Here is a 13,327-nt window from a genome sequence, read left to right as displayed (position 1 = left end):
CAAATTAAAATAAAATTAACTTATGAACGTAGGAAAATATTATTTACTTTCATTTTTAAAAATACAGTACATATAACTCGGTGAAAGAAATTAACACTGTCCAAATGTGCAAAGTAAAATGAAACAAATTTCCATAAAAAAGGGTCACAATGTAGAGTAGAAGTAAAAAAAAATGAAATTCAAGCAAAAAATTAATACATTGAAAAACCAGGGCAAACAAGCAAGCAACCAGTTCATCCAGAGAAATCACGTATGCCTATTGGATAGTGATCATGGTAGTATGGTAGATACAATAGTAGATTTATTAGTAGATAACAAGGTGGAGAAATGGTGCTGAGTCCACACAATTTCATGGGGGAAATGAAGCCAAGAAATTCCCAAAATGTTTCAATTACAGTCAAACACTTTTCTGCTCTAATGAGTACCAGTACAAGACTGAAGAGTGTCTCGTTTACTTTTTTTTTCTTCCTTACTAATAGATACAACAAGAGATACGAACTAAGACGTACAAAGAGCTATATTCACGAACTGCACGGAGTAATTGTTAAACCAACCAAAAAAGCGACCTTCAGTCTCAATGCAGGTTGCAATCTCAACCCTGCACAAAACGCAAAGAGGTGATTTTCGTGGTTGAAGCAATAGAAAACACTTCAGCGAGCATTAGCTGTTAGAGTTGATCGATCGTGAAAGTGGATAAAATCGATTTTTTGTGCATTGTCTCCTCGTCAGTGGCTCGTCTTGCGTCGGACTTCAATAGCTGATTGTGAGTAGAACGCAAACAGAAATCAAAAACTGATTTGCTTGGGAAGCAATGGGTCCAATTTAAAAATCTAACGCTCGTTAGAGGCCTGAGAGTTCTACAAATACTGTAATTTTTACAGATTGGCTCCAGTGTTATTAATCTTAAAGAGAAAAAAAAGAAGAAATGGAGCCTTACTCAGTTAGGAAAACGAGAAAGCTTATTTTGATAAACCTTTATTCAAACTATCATAACTTTGTCAATTTGTTACCAAATTAGCTTGCAGAACACTCAATTGGCGGTAAATTGCACCAGCTTTAAAATGAAACCAAGATCATTTTGATAGCTATCTTAATTTAGAAATTAGAATAGAAACTTTGAGTCAATTTTCGTATCAGCCTCTAATACGCCCTAAAAATATACGAGGGGCGTTCAATAAGTAAGTATCCCCCCTCTTTCAAATCAATAGGAATGGACCAATTTTCAAAAACTTGGGCTCAAAATCTTCCTTAGGATATACTGAGTTCAACCAAACAAACCGCAACAAAATCGGACCATGTGCGGCCGAACGCGAGCCGTTTGAACGCGCCGAGGTGCACACCGCTCCCGCCAAATCCGCGGAAATTTGAAGTCCGCGACAAGAGAAGCGCTTCTCTGCCAACGCTTCAGTCGTTCATCACTGACGAAAAATCAAAGAAGTTTTTGTAGAATAAAGGGCTTACCTCACCTCTTCACATAACCAGCTCGATCCAAGCAGGTCTGATACTGATTGTGAGACTAAGAGAACAGCTTTTGGATACCACGCGTGTAGAGGTCTTTCAACTGGCTGGGGATGAAAGTGTTGACGGCTAGTTTGACCTCTTCCGCTGATTCTAAATGAACTCCCCCAGTTCAGATTTCAGAAAAGGGAATAAATAGTGGTCTTTTTTGCCATTTATTACCGTATTTTTCGTCAATGATGATAACGACTGAAGCGTTGGCAGAGAGGCTCTTCTCTTGTCGCGGACTTCAAATTTCCGCGGATTTGGCGGGAGCGGTGTGCACCTCGGCGCGTTCAAACGGCTCGCGTTCGGCCGCACATGGTCCGATTTTCTGCCGTTTGTTTTGTTGAACTCAGTATATCCTAAGGAAGATTTTGCGCCCAAGTTTTTGAAAATTGGTACATTCTTATTGATTTTAGAGAGGGGGGATACTTACTTATTGAACGCCCCTCGTAAAAAACTATAAATTTCTCTAGGCGCGCGAACAACCTATTTTCATTTTAAGTTCAAAAGACTCCATTTTCACTCTATTTTTCGAATCCGGAAAGACTTTTTGAGTGAAAAAAAAATTCATTTAACTTTTACTCATGTGAACCGTGCGATATCTTTTGAACAAGAAAAGATTTCGAGGTCAGGTTTTTACGAGAAATTGTCTAAAATTGCATACTTCAAGATTCTTACGGTTGAAATCCCTAAATTACATTCTTGAGTTAGGTACCTTGTGTGCTCTTATTAAGTTTTTGAGTTGTAAAAATTTGTTCTAAACAAAGAATTAATTAAAACCTCAACTTTTTATCTGAACCAGAACCAGTTTTTTTTCTAATTGTTCGTATTTTTCCGCATCCTGGGAGTGGTCCATTAAACAGGGAACCACGCTATTTGAGACTTACGAACGATTGAAGTTACCGCACCCCGCTTGTTGGCCGGTATTCGGGCGCCACATTATTGTCATAACGCCAGATTTGAGTGTTATCAAATCAGATTGAATGTTCAAACCGTGCAACATGAATTATTAGGGGGTTTTCAAATGAGTTCAGAAATTACTGACACTCTTCCAAATAAAAACTTTGTTTTTAACTGGGTCAGTTTCGCTGGTCTTAGAATCGTGTTTTAATGCTTCATTCGAATACATCAGTTGAAATTAATAAGATCTGTAAAAAGCAACTTCCTACGTTCAATATTAACTGAGATATTGAGCTTTCAACGTTTCACTGTGTTTCACTTCCATCATTACTATAAACTTTTTAATAAAAGTTTTTATTTGTTCTCGTTTCTGACATTTAATTCCTGCTTTCCTCCTCTCAAGAAGTGGAGTCGACTGTCCAAATATTTTTTCCACCACACATTCGCGTGTTTTTCAATTATTTTGAAGAGTCAAAATATTTGTATCTAATTATCCGTAGAATTGTGACTCCTCTAGAATCATTTGAGGCCATCCGAGAAGTCTGCTATCCTTTTAGATGGCAGTATTTATTTTCATCTGTATTTAACATATCTCGTATTTAACCAGGAAGCTTAAGAAGGATATTTTCATTATTTTTTTTTTTTATTTTTTTATTTTTTTTCGGTCTTTTGTAATTCTTGTACTTTTAACTCTGTAAGTAGAAAAAAAGTTCACCCTCTTGTCGTCAGAGTTTAGATGATTCTTACAAGGCCAAAACTCAACAACAATAGTAACAATACCAAGTACAAGTAGTTAACTTTATGGCTCTCTCTTTCTGGCTCTCACTCATGACAAACAAGCTACACTCTACTGCAGGTATGGACAAACGGGGTGCCGAAGTGGCAGCGCTGAGAAAGTCGGCGATCGAGTGACGTATGAAGTCGTACCGTCCATTTGCCGCGTATGTCTTCGCAGTCGTACTCTCGATGCTGTCAAATCTACGCGTTTTGACGACTTTCTAAAATTCCATTTGTCCATACCTGTAGTAGAGTGTACCTTGCATGACAAATGAAGTTGTTGGACCTCATTGTCCTAATAGACTGTTTAGTGTGGGTAATATCTGAATAAGCGAACACTCGGTTAAAACGATATTCATATTTATTATAAAATAAAAAGGGAATGAACACGACACGGTAACACTGGTATCACGACATGATGATCGGCTGACGTCATGACGATTGTCGTCACCTGACCCTCTGAGGGCAGTGTTGCCAACCTGTGCTGGGTAACCAACCCAGGCTATCCAACACCTCCCCGTTTTCAATTTCTAATTTTTTTCCATAGAAATTGAAAACGGGGAGGTGTTGAATAGCCTGGGTTGGTTACCCAGCACAGGTTGGCAACACTGCCCTCAGAGGGTCAGGTGACGACAATCGTCATGACGTCAGCGGATCATCATGTCGTGATACCAGCGTTACCGTGTCGTGTTCATTCCCTTTTTATTTTATAATAAATATGAACATCGTTTTAACCGAGTGTTCGCGTATTCAGATATTACCCACACTAAACATAGACCACTGTTTCTAGCTCATTTATTCAGCACCTGTCTGCATAGGGAAACTAATGGCTCTCACGCTGTTTCTGAAGTGAGTCAGAAATGATTATTCCTTTTTGCAACATGGTATCAAATCATCCTCTACTGTATTGCAGATGTAATCAACACGCAATTCAGATATTTTGGTATCTAAAGTGAGATAAAATGTTGCGTTTCCTTCAAGCACTACAACCCACCTTGCTCCCAGTTAAAGGAGCGCCGGGAGGAATGGGACGTTGTTTTTCATAAGACTTTTTGGGTCTTTTTTCAAAGGAGAATGAAAATTGGAAGGAAGCTCATCCTTTGTACGGTTAGAAAAGCATAGAAAAAAAGGAGCCCTAAATACTGAAAGCCAAAACCTGAGGAGCACTTCGTTAAAAATGTTTCATCCTTTTATAACTCAGGTAGCTGGGACAGTAGATAAATTGCTATTTTTTTTAGTTTTTAGTGTTTTACCGTTTATTACGGTGCTGGTCATGAAAGAAAATATTAGTATGGTATCAAAAATACAATACCTACTCAATAGAAAAAAAAAAATAACTTAGCGACGAATGAACGAAAAGGAGCCGTATCTTCAAGGTTATGATAAAAAATGGCACGAATAGCTATTTTATACATATTTATACTTCTTATGAATTTACTGTAATAACGCTTTAAAGCACCAACGTTAATTCAATTTCAAGTAAGAGCTCTTGTGCCAAAATGGCTCCAAAGCATTTTTCTTTATCTCTCTCTCGGAGTTGTGTCCCATTCCTCCCCTATGACCATTTTCCAAAACAATGGACGTAATCTCATAATGAATTGCCCACCACCTAGTAAAACTATAGCCAGATAACCTACAATCATGCTCTACAATTGAGAAGTATGAAATTATGAACCATGGACAGTTACAGACAATCACAGATAAAAGTGTTGGGGTGTTGTACTACCCTAAAATTGTTGTACTACCTAATTTTTTGGATGCTATGAACATATACAATTCATTGTGGTAGCACCGCAACATGTGGGTCAGTAACCTACTTTATTAGGGTTCTCTTAAAATTTATCAGAATGTCCCTATCATCCAACAACCCTTACCTCTTTTTTCCTGTGATCAATAAATCAAGAAAATTTTGGTTTTAATTGATGAAAACCCGAAAAAAATTCCTTAGAGTGAACACACCTGCAGCTATTGCCACCAAAGCTTTTCAGGCATTGAGGACCACTCAGAAGATCACTATAGTAGGGCCCACGAACGATGATCCCTGAGCCGCGGGTATTTCTTGCAAACACTGGCAACAGCGACACCCCGGCCCGGACCGAGTCTCGAGTTCGCGGACAATGCCGAGCCGAGCCACAATCGAACCCTAATTACTTACGCGTAATTTCCAATTTCACCCTCCCGCTAGAAAAAACCAAAATTTTTTTAAAGTTGTGTAACTTTTTTTAGCAAGTGCTTCCTTACTCTCCTTTAAAACACGAGTAAAAAGAGGCCTCGTTTATAAAAATCGGTCGAATAGCAGCAAAGTTACAGTTCGAGATACGATGTTATACCTAAATACAAATTGGACTTCGCTTCAAAAAGGAAAAAATAAAAATTGTATATTACAATTATATATGATTTAGCTCAGAATTTAACGAGCAATCCAACCGTGTAATTGACGAAGAGATTGGAGCAAAATTACAAGAAATTGATCTTTTACGAAAGGGCTACCTATGAAGAATTTTGACCTGAAGATAGGGGTAGAATAGCAGCAGTTCGCATACAATAGCTTTTCGCGTTCACAATACTCGGTCTCGTCGATGTGCGTGCTCGACCTTGCAGCGTTGTCATTTACATGGTCCATGCGTTTATTCGCCCGATTTTTCAGGGATCTTCGTTCGTGCGCCCTACTATACACCCCAAGATTATATCATTGAAAAAAAAAAATAATTCAAACGTACCATCCCTCCCAGTGTCCCATCTTTCCCGGTTCCCCACGAAAGAAAATACTCTGTTTCCTCAAGAATCTTTTGCTTCCTCTATATTTCAACCACTCATCGCAGATTTTTTATGTATGAACTATTACTAACCAAGAAATTAATATCATTGCCGCCTGCACATGACTTACGTCCATTTAAAAAACTGTTAAAGTCGTTCCCCAGCACTTTTAGATGAGTGATTCAACAGTCAATCAATTGATTAATTATTTTTGGATTTTTGGATATTCTTTTAGAATTCTCCAGCAACTTGTCCCTCCATAGTGGTAAGATTGTCAAGTATTAGTGCCTAAAACTTCACCAAGGAACACTTTAATATAACTCATGATTAATGTCTTAGTCCTGATTGTTGTTAGTAGTCCTTTAAAATAACTTCTGATAAATAATTATGGTCCCAGTACGTAACGGATTTCATTCTGCCTTTCGAATTGCAATATTCATCTAAACTATACTTTTGGATTTGTTTCAAAGTATTTCTTTGCCATTTCGTGTGCAAATACCTGGCTCATACAGCATGATGCGATGCTTGGGAATCTTACCTTATCATAAAATCCTAAGCCCTCAAAATCGTGGAGATTTTAGGCGGGCTGTCCTGAAGTTGCTAAAATGCTGGATTCAGGGAAATTCACATAGTTGTGACACCTTGCGTGTTGTGATGAGTTCCTGTCGCCTCCTTCTGGATGTTTCATTTTTAGCCCAGTTATTGCAAATTTCAAACCCATTTCTGCCCGTTGCTGGACTAATATTGATCTCCCAAAGTTGGGATTTGTGATGATTGAGGAGTGAGCTAAAGTGATCATTCCGTGACTCTCATTCTGTAAGATGCTAGTTCTAGGACAAATTCTCACGAAAAATCTAAAAAATCTACCGTCTTTACATCACAGTGTACAGGACGCACCATTGAACACACAGCATGCATTTTTAACCTGGTGATGGAGCTCAATACAAGATTGTGTACTGACTTTTGAAATTTTCATAAAAGTTATTGTTGCCTTTTTTTTTCCAAATTTGCCAAACTGAGACAGACATTCGGTTGTCCGATAGTGTAGGAATAACAAGGATTTTTGTAAAGGACAAAGGAGCGTCCTCTGTATTTCTTCAACAAGCGACAGCGTTCCCAAAAAGTAATAAATCTCTTGCGTAGTGGGGTACGAGAAGGTCGTCCTACCTGGGTACACAGAAATAGGGATACAAGCATGGAGGGATGAAAGGAGCGGGCAGGGGCGTTTAGGCCGGCCGTCTTTTTCATTTTTTGTTACTGTTTTAATCTTTTCGAACATCTGCTGTTGTGTATTTGAACTGTCTCAATCAAAATGTAAAAAATCGACATTTTTTAGTAATGATTAGTATTAAAGCATTTGTTAAATAGTAATTAACACACCAATATTTCCCATCATTAAATATCAATTTCAAATCATCAGTACTTAAAACAAAAAATGAATATCATTCAATGACCTCGCCTTTGTCATTCGTTTTTTTCATTGTTTTCATTCCTCTAATGTGAAGAATTTCGTGACACCGTGGCGTGAAGCGCTTACTGTGGGTTAGGCCATGGAGTGGCCAGGGAGGTCAAGGACACCCCCATAAGTCTTAAAAATGTCCGAAAATCCATAAATCGTTAATTGACCAACCGATTGGAATCATTCTCCGAAGTGCTGGAGAACTATCTTATTACGTTCAGTAAAATTTGAATGCAACATTAAAAATAACTGTATCCATAATTTAAAAAAAAAGAACCGAAGACAACAAAAAACAGCAACACCAACACAAAAGAAAATTGCTGGGTCACGAACAATTTGTTTGACATTTACTGCTTTTCTAATTCTGACAATTTTGTAAGAGCAAAGAAGTAGCAACTTTGTCATAAATCATCTGATACAATTGCCACTGTGCCCCTGTACGATTTATTTAGAGTTTCCTCTTTTGACTTCATGTATTCTGGAATTGACCGGACTTTATCATCTCTTATTTTTTATTTTTTAGTACTTGAGCCATTTGTACTAGAGTATCTGTATAGCGAGAATATGGACAGATCGCTTCATGGAGAGTTTAGGGCCCAAAAGTGCAGCCACCCTTCTAACCAACTTCTGACGCACTAAATTTCACTGCCAGTCTGTGGATTCAAATTCTAACGAAGATGGCTGAGAAAGTACATAAATGAGCGTTCTTCCACAAAAATGATTAAATTTATGCAAAAAGTAAACCAAATACATGCTTCATAAACGACGGTTCGCAACAATTGTATTTGTAGATCGCTCTGGACATTTGAAATTCATAGGTTGGCTGCATTTCTGGGCCCTAACTTTATTTGCGGAGGCATCGGTGAAGGCCTGATGGATTTTCGGAGTTTCACATCTGTCTATACTCTCGCTATACAGGTACTCTAATTTATACAAAGTCAAAGTCATATTAAAGTCCAATGCTATATTGTTATGTAATACAAAGAGAAAAGAGAGAAAAAAAAAAAAGTCGTTTCAACAAGAAAAGAGATGTATTAACATTCAGTGTCCAGAAGTTAATACATTCGTCCTCAGAGTAAGGAGCATTGGTTGTTAAAACCCTTTCAAGTGTAGATAAGAAACCAGGAATGTTTCCTAGTTTGAACAAGTCTCCTTTTTAGTACGGTGGGTACGATCAAAATCGACGATTTTTTGATTGGAAATAGTCACTTCGGGAGGCCATACTAGATGAAAAAATAAAAGTTTTTGTCCGTAGAACCACTTTCAAATCCGTGCAGGATCCAAGATGGCGGCCAAGCGCTTTTTTGAAGTGCTATATCTCTGCTGCTAATTGTCCAATTTTGATTTTCTTTTTTTCAAGTGAGAGCTAAAAGGGTCTAGAATATGAATAAATTATAACAGATTCGACTCTGTTATAATTTACATACATATAAGGGGCTGTCCAAGTATTACGTAAGACACCTAGGAGGGAGGGGGGCTCCGAGCTTGTTTCACGGAGCCTTACGAAGGGGAGAGGAGGGTCAAGCCGAGTCTTGCATAAACTGTCCGCTGTAAAAAGAAGGCTATTTGTTTCACAAATAAAAAAAACTACCGGTCCCCAATGTCCCCGATATCCCCGAAAGTCCCAAATTTTCTTGCTCAGGTCCCCAAAAAATAACAAAAATCGCCCTAAACACCGACATTTTTATATTTTCCCACCAGCCGCGGCGGGGCAGTATAACCAGGAATACAATAACTGAAATGTTCCTTGGTTTTTCGTGTGTTTTCATCGGTTCAACATAACTTGTTAAATTAGTCGTATAAAATACGCCTTATAACGCTCTAATTAGCTCCCTTTCTCTCACTATTTCGGGGGAAAAGTCCCCGATTTTCTTGAAAACACCCCTTAAAGTCCCCGACAGTCTCCAATATTGGTTTTCATAACTGGTAAACACCCTGACAATATGTATAATTTCAATTGTTTGCTTCTTTTTTTTACTTATTTTCATCACAACACCTTTACAAAAGCCTTAAATTTATTCCAGCTATTTTACCAGGTTTTCTCGGTTTTTTTATCTGAAAAATGGGGGGGGGGGGGGGTCCCGTCCAATCTTACGTATTTCGAAAGGGGGTCAGAGATTTCTTATAGGTGCTCTACAGGGGGGGGGGGGTCAAAAAGTTGGCAAAATGCTTTTTGTTTTACTTGAACTACTAAGCCGAGTAAGCCGTACATCGTAGGGACGGATACCATGCCCTCGACATATGTATAGCTATCTACGGTTCGTTTAATTAAGTTTTAATTTTTTTGTCGACGACCCGCGATTTTTTTTTTTTTTTTTTATGAAAGTCTCAAGGAAGGTTTCTAGATGGAAAAATTGAAATTCGCGAAATCGTAAGTGGAGCCGTTTCTTTCATTATCGATTTTCTCTATTATAAAGGGTCAAATGGCGGCAGAAGACCCACTACCCTCTGGTTTAAATTAAGATAAAATTTGTTGGTCCTTGACATATAAATGGGTGTCTTACAAGGTTCTAACCTTCTCTTAAAGATTTGCACCCCTTTATGCGGTGTTGCCAAGATTACGGGCAGGGTTACCTCCAAAGGCAAGAAAGTTGGTGGGCCAGGTCTACTCCACTCAACCAGTAGCTGCTCGGTCGCAGCTACAGACTTGGCCCACCAACCTGCCTGCCTTTGGAGGTGACCCTACTCGTTATCTACCTGGATTTGACTTTGGATTCATCACCCATAGATCAGCCCAGATCGCTACCCGATCTGCCTTTGGCGGAAAAAATAGATGCCGGCAGTGTTCCACTGCAACCCCCGAGCCGGAGCTGCTCACAAACTCTTCCATTCAAGGACCGAACTTGATTTTAGATGTATAGTACATAAATCTAAAGCAGTGAAATTTAACCATTTTACTTAACCTTCTAATCTTTTGGCAGGCGGGGGGGGGGGGGGCTGATGATATGGAACACATGAGATTCCGGCTCTCCCCCTCCTCAAATCCTATTCTTTGTAATGATGCCGATTAAATTACTATGCCTTTCCTTATGAATGTAAAAGCCGTTTATTTTCCATGTAATTTCATGTAAAATGTAAAGGACGATGGACCAGTCCCTCGGAAAAAGTGGGCCCGATTAAATCGGCTCGTTTTTTTATATGTTGTAGGTCTTAACCTACTGATGTTAAGTGTCACCGGATGTTTCTTCCTATCTCGAAGTTTTACCCCCCCCCCCCCATTTTGGGGGTCAAAGTCGTCAATTCAGCGTATAATTGGTAGTTTTAACAAGGTATATTTCACCAGCCCCCCCCCCCCCCCCACAACCCTATTCCACAAAAAATATGCCATCGTTTTGTAAGTGTTTTGTAACGTTGTTTAAGTGTACAAAAAATTTTGTAAGTCACTCCAAAAGGTTCAAAAAAATAACTTCATTTTGGGGAGCTAGAGAAATGGTGACTGCATCTTCAAAGGTCAATGATTGCTACTGCATCTTAATCGACCTTTCAAGATGCAGTCCCAATCATTTGCATAAAAAATTCTCCAAAACATGGCGAAAGAATCGGTTTAATGCGACTCGCCGACGCTGAAATCGGTGGCGTAAACACCCCCCCCCCCCTTCTCCATAAGGCAAAATTGTTCAGTTTGTGAGTTCGAGTGCTCTCTAGCCTATTCAGAGAATAGTATAGACTCGACAAACCATGAAAGAATCTTGGAGGCGACCAATGAACCCGGGTGTCAAAACATGTCCATTTCACCAGCCCCCCCCCCCCCCCCCCACTTCCTCAAAAAAATATGAGAAATATGCCATCGTTTTGTAATTGTTTTGTAAGTATAAAAAAAAAAAAAAATTGTAAGTCACTCTAAAAGGTTCAACGATCAATAGATTCTGACAACGCCAACGTTTTGTAAGTGTTTTGTAACTATTTGTAAGTTCAAAAAAAAATTTGTAACTCAAGTTTTAGGGGGGATACGGCTACCCAAAATTTTGGGGACAGCAGCCCCCCCCCCCCACTTTACGATCAATAGATTCTGACAACGCCAATGTTTCGTAGGTGTTTTGTTACGTTTTGTAAGTCCAAAAATAAATTTTGTAACTAAATTTTTAGGGGGATACGGCTACCCAAAATTATCAGGGTCAATCAATCGACCAAACGGGTCATCGTTCAAATATCCCGCGCAAAGACCATCGGATCTCTCGTCCGGATCTTTCTCGCCTCCGTGCCATGTTGCCGCAGTCTTGAAACCTTTCCGATCGTTTCAGTGGGACAGAGATAAATCGTGTTCCTACGCTGCTTAGGGTTACATTAAGTTAGGTTATAGATTTTCTTCCCCGATTTTTGTTCTCGCGGTTTTGAGAGAAGCGTATATTATTCAGCTAAAATTAAGAGGGGTCAGGTCGTTTATATTTCATGGGCACTTGGAAATCCGGTTGTTTCGCTTTAGACAGGAAATGGACCAATGAACATGGTCAGAATTAAAAAATTAACGGCACTTATTTTCTCTTCAAAATTGAATGTAAAAAATGATGCACACAACGAGACGTCCGGAAATCAACCTCTGAACGGGATACTCTTGAGTATTTTAAGTCAAATCAGATGATGGTTCAACGGTACAAATGATGTCATTTATATTTTTTCCCTGTAAGTAATTCCTTTTTGAAATTGATTGATTTCTAAAATTTGATTTGCAGTTCCTCCATTGCTTGGCTTTTGAATATGTCATCGTGCGCCTCATATCGCGTAACCAATAGGAAAATTACTATCCAGCTCCAAAGGTTTCTTGTGCAGCTATCCTAGAGGGTTTTTTACGTTTTTTAGCCCCAGAAATATTTTGTATCTCACTTTACGAGGGGTATACTTGGCCTCCTGATATCTAAGGGCCATTCCCTTCTCATTAAGATCGATTAATATTAACAGTGGGAATGGTTTGTAATTGTTAAGTAACGTCCTATAAGACGAAAAGAAAATCAATTTGTAACTCAAATTTTGGTGGGTATATGGCCCCCAAATGTTTGGACACCTACCCTTCCCTCAACTTTTAAATCGATAAATGTTGACGATGCAATAGTTTCCTATTTGTAGCTCAAGGGGAAAAAGGCGGTGTTTCAAGGAGTAATTCAAGTTTTTCATCGGTAAAAAACGAATTCAGGTATGAAGGCATAAATGTCATCTTTTTCTCAAGTAATGTTTCTGGAAAACTCGCAAATCGTAGAATGGAGAACACCGGTTCTTTAACCCTTACATGACTAATATGGACTACGAGGCCCGACGGCTTATTTTTCGCACCACATTGGCTGTAATTGACTGAAAAGTCTGTCCCTCACAAATAGGTAGCTCTACAGAAATCCTTAAAAACATAATTCTTGAAAAAAAAAATTTTCGAAATTTTTTTTAGACAGCAATTTTTGTTTCGCGTCTACCCCTAGAATGACTAACCGAGGCCTGCAACTCAACGTTGCCAACAACGAACACCCGGTGTCATCTCAAATTCAAACAAAGCGAGCGAAAAAAGTGCGGTGCGTACTTTTGCCCCGTGCGTACTCTTACCTTCACCTACCCTAACCTAACTTAATGTAACCCTAAACAGCGTAGGAACACGATTTATCTCTGTCCCACTGAAACGATCGGAAAGGTTTAAAGACTGCGGCAACATGGCACGGAGGCGAGTAGAGTCCCTTTATACCCAGAGTTAAGACAACTCGATTATCAGCTGACTGGCAGCCGGCCTTGGCTGGCCATGAAGGCATAAACGAGTGCACCCAAACGAACGATATTGAGGGATAAGGATAAGGAATCCTGCGATGTCTGTCATCCCAAAACAACATCAACAAAATTGATCAATTATAACGAAAATGAGATTAGTTTGTGAATAATTTCTTAATCTGTTTTCATTTTGGACTAATTGAAATAACAATTTACTCTTGATAAACCACAATTAGATAATATTTTCAT

General features: G+C 38.9%; 1 protein-coding gene across 5 annotated transcripts in view; it reads left to right on the top strand.

Moving 5' to 3' along the window:
- Nucleotides 1–13,327, top strand: part of Uck (Uridine-cytidine kinase) — a 184,675-nt gene that overhangs the window by 61,872 nt on the left and 109,476 nt on the right. The gene's annotated exons all lie outside the window — the stretch shown is intronic.

The sequence above is a fragment of the Bemisia tabaci genome, chromosome 2 (assembly GCF_918797505.1).
Source record: "Bemisia tabaci chromosome 2, PGI_BMITA_v3".
Lineage (NCBI taxonomy): Eukaryota > Metazoa > Arthropoda > Insecta > Hemiptera > Aleyrodidae > Bemisia > Bemisia tabaci.
The sequence above is the reverse complement of the archived record's forward strand: the minus strand, read 5'-3'. Positions and strand labels throughout refer to the sequence as shown.